Consider the following 3,895-nt stretch of genomic DNA (forward strand, 5'->3'; position numbering starts at 1 on the left):
TCGTGCCGGTGAGGTGACCCTCTGCTGTAAAGTGCTGTAAAGCCTCGGGCAAGTCGAGGATCGTACTCGCATTTTGCGGACGAACATGCCATTTTTCGTGTTAAAGTTCGGTCGCGAGCACTCTTTTGACGACGCATAATTCGTGGAGTTCTAGTGTCGGTGTTCGTCCTCAAGTGCGGAAGTTTCTTCAGGATCTTGCCGTGAGTTGCCGAAAGTGTCAAGTATCGAGCCGCCCGGAGATCGTCACTGCAAATGTGCCGCAAAGCCCTGGCGCACGAGTGCGCGAGTCATAACGTAAGTGCGCGTGCACGTAAGTCCGCGGTCGAGTAATAGTCCCGGGTATTACCCCCGTACGCGTGAATTTGTCGTATATCGGCGTACGTAAATTCATTTTCATTTCTGTTATTCCGTCCGTTGTGTTTGCCTATTACCGAGGCAATTCGTTCTGATTTACGTGTGCGGTGTCGGTACCCGCGTAGTATCGAGATATATTATTACGCCGTAGTAGAGTGCCGTACTGTTCCGATCGCGTTTCGTTCTATTGGTTCGATTACGTGTACTTCTATTTAACTTGATTGTGAACTGCGTTAAGCGTCGAGAGATATCCGTCTTTGTTCCGCGTGCGCGAGTGCGCGTATTCGACGCACTCATTATTGCATTTCTCCGCGTACGAGGCATCGAGCCGAATAATATTTTGTTTCTGCGCTTTCTGTTGCAATATTGAGCCTTATTATTTCGTTCACGCCGTCAGATTATTTTTGGGTCCATATTGCCAAATATTTTTTTTTGTTTTTTCCGAACTTGTGTTATTTTTTTTATTAATTGTATTTCTCTTTTCAACTGTTTATTATCGCCAAGCTACGCGTTCATTAAACAGCATTAATACTTTACTTTCGAGTTCGTTTGCCTGCCCACCACCATCCTCGACAGTAGCGTTATTCGCCCTTAGTTTCCGCCCTGCCGTTAAGTAGAGCCAGCCGGCCCTCACGCGATCGACCTCGGGAGGAGCGTTCGTTTTTTTGGTTTTAGAGTATTGTCGCGTGCATGTGAATTTTTCGCTTTACCATGCTAGCTTCACGTTTCGCGACGTTGCCATCGAGCACGTCTGGCGTCCAATTTTCGCAACTCCGTGCCGATCGCAGGGGGGACATAGCTAAGAGGGCTAAGATCTTCCCTCCCGGAAGTGATACTCATTTCCTCATTCTTTTTGATCCGCGCTCGCGCGAGCCCCAAACTTGCCGAGCGCGTGACAATATATAAAGGGGTAGGACTTTATACATATAAATAGAGGCATTACAAATCAGTAATAAAAAGATACTTACGTTAATCGTCTAACCTCTCGGTGAAGTATTCGAGTAATAGCCGATTGTAGGCCATATCGACCTGGGATTCCAATGAGACCTCGGGTTCCTCAAGGTATGACCCATCTAGGACAGATTCCCAAAATAAACGGTCATCCACATCGTCCGGGCTATCCGGAAACTCCAGGGTATCCATCGCAAGGAGCCGCTCCACAAGCTCAGGCGGAAACTCAACGGCGTACGATTTGTGTCCTCTCCACAAATAGTCGGGGATTTCGGGCTCGACCCGCTGTATGCCTCATGCCTTACCCTCGGATTTGTTCGAGAATTCAGCCCCGGCCGCGCGGAACGCTCGCGATTAAAATGTGCAACCTAATCACGACACCGCGTCGTACCTGGCGAGAATGAGAGCGATAAACTTGTACGCGTTAAATTACACACACATTCGCCAGCGTGCGCGTCGACTATTCGTAGAGTAATCGGACTCTTCGAAATCCATGAAATAATCGCCTCGGAACTCTCGGCAAATTGAACGAGAGAAGGAAAGTCCGACCGAAAGTAATTTTAGTACGTCCATTACAGGTTAACCTTATGGGCATACTCCGTAATAGGACAACCTATAAACGCGCCGTACTTCCTGGAAAGGTTTACTGTTAGCCCGGGAATCTACTTCGAAAAGACGGGAAGAATGCATCCCGTCAAAGGTCACTGGAAGCTAGTTATAAAAATGGATACATTACCATTAGCAAATAGAATAAAACAATTAAAAGACAATGTTGATAGAATCGAATCAGCGTGCGATTCGTTGCTAATAGGTAAAGGTACGTGTATAAATTTCCGTAACGTCATGGAGAAAGAATGTGAGCGGTCTAAAGAATTATTTAGTAGATTTACCGCGGTATATAAAACAGCTACAGACGTGGATTGGTCGACGGACTAGGATCTATAGCCAAAGCGTTATTCAGGATTATGGACGCGAAAGACGAAAAGCTAATTAATCAGCAGCTTGCGTTGGTCCACGATTCGAACGCTGTAATTTGAATATACATACCATGAAACATAAATTAAAAGTTATCAATTCCACAATAACCCATGTAGACCGACTCGAGAAAGTAATAAATCAAAACGAGGAAACATTAGCTGACCTCCTAGACAAAATGCAAGGCCAAGCCGTATTATATAGCCGTCGAATTGACATGGCCGAACATTCCATCGTAATCAGCGCATTAGCAGAAAATATGCGGGACACGCTGGATTATCTGGCATATTTTAAGGAAGGGATCCTGTATTCCAGAGTTACCTCCGTGAATCAAATAATTACAAGCTTCAAGGAGACGGCTACAAGTCTACCGCAGGGATTATACTTCCTGTTCAGTCTTTAGGGGGAGGAGTGGACCGTCATAGAAAAATAGCTTCCATAACCGCTTACTGTGACGAGACGAACATTTTTACTATTTTAAGATTCTCGTTAGTAGCATTATTGGTATACGACATAATTCATGCGATACCGCTGCCGGTCCATGACGGTCGATAACATTTTCGCGTCGATACAAGTCGACAACCCGTGGTTAGCCTTAAACGCAGAAACACATACATATATAATATTAAACGAACGCGAATTACAAAACTGCGCCGTAATAAATTTGGAACATATATGCAAACAAAAACATGTAAATAGAATTTCCGATAATTCCGCGTGCGAAGTCCACATGTTTACAAAGAGCAAAAAACACAAAAATTGTAAGACTAAAATTGAAACAACCATAGCGTCATGTGGGTAGAGACGAAAGACTCCTGGTTGTATTCTAACGCGTCAGCGGAAGCAACCACGATACAATATCAAGGCTATCCGGAAAGGAAGGAGAATATAGTTGACACGGACAAAATAACTTTACGAGAAGATTGTAAATTGATAACGGCAAATGAAATTATCGAATCAAAATTAAAAATTTAAGCCACAATAATAGACACATATTTACCTATTGTTCCGAACCTCACCCTGATAAAGGATAGCCCGAATTTTGCGAATAATACTAAAAAAATAAAACTGGAAAAAACTGGTAACCCAGAAGAATTGAATAATCTAACGATGAAAATAAATAAAATCCGCAAAGACTTGGAAAGAAATGACGAGTTATTTTACCAACAAAAACAATTCATTTACCCGATGACGTCTAATGATATCGTATTTTTTATTATAATGTAGAATCTGTGGAAGCGCCGCTACCCCAGATCCTGCCGCGAGACCTCCTCGCGCTGTGGCGGCAAAAATTGTCACCGCCGCCTCGGATCTTGCCGCGAGTCTTTTCCGCATCACACCGGCGCCCTTAAGCCCGGTCTGCGTACAATTGCGTAAACGTAGGCGTAGAGTTGTGGGAGTAGTAGTAGCAGTAAATGTTGTACAATAATTTAATCTACAATCGAGTAAAGATATGTCGTAACTTAACCTAACCAGCGCAATCAATTCTCTAGACAAATTCAACGAACCTTCGTCTTCAAACTGAGCATTGTTATATTCTTCTTCCATAATATTATCCATAATATTATTCGTATTATAAAACACAAAAGCTTTGAGAACAATATCAGATCGTTTA

Source organism: Wasmannia auropunctata, unplaced genomic scaffold, assembly GCF_000956235.1.
Source record: "Wasmannia auropunctata unplaced genomic scaffold, wasmannia.A_1.0 LD336095.1, whole genome shotgun sequence".
Taxonomy (NCBI): Eukaryota; Metazoa; Arthropoda; class Insecta; order Hymenoptera; family Formicidae; genus Wasmannia; species Wasmannia auropunctata.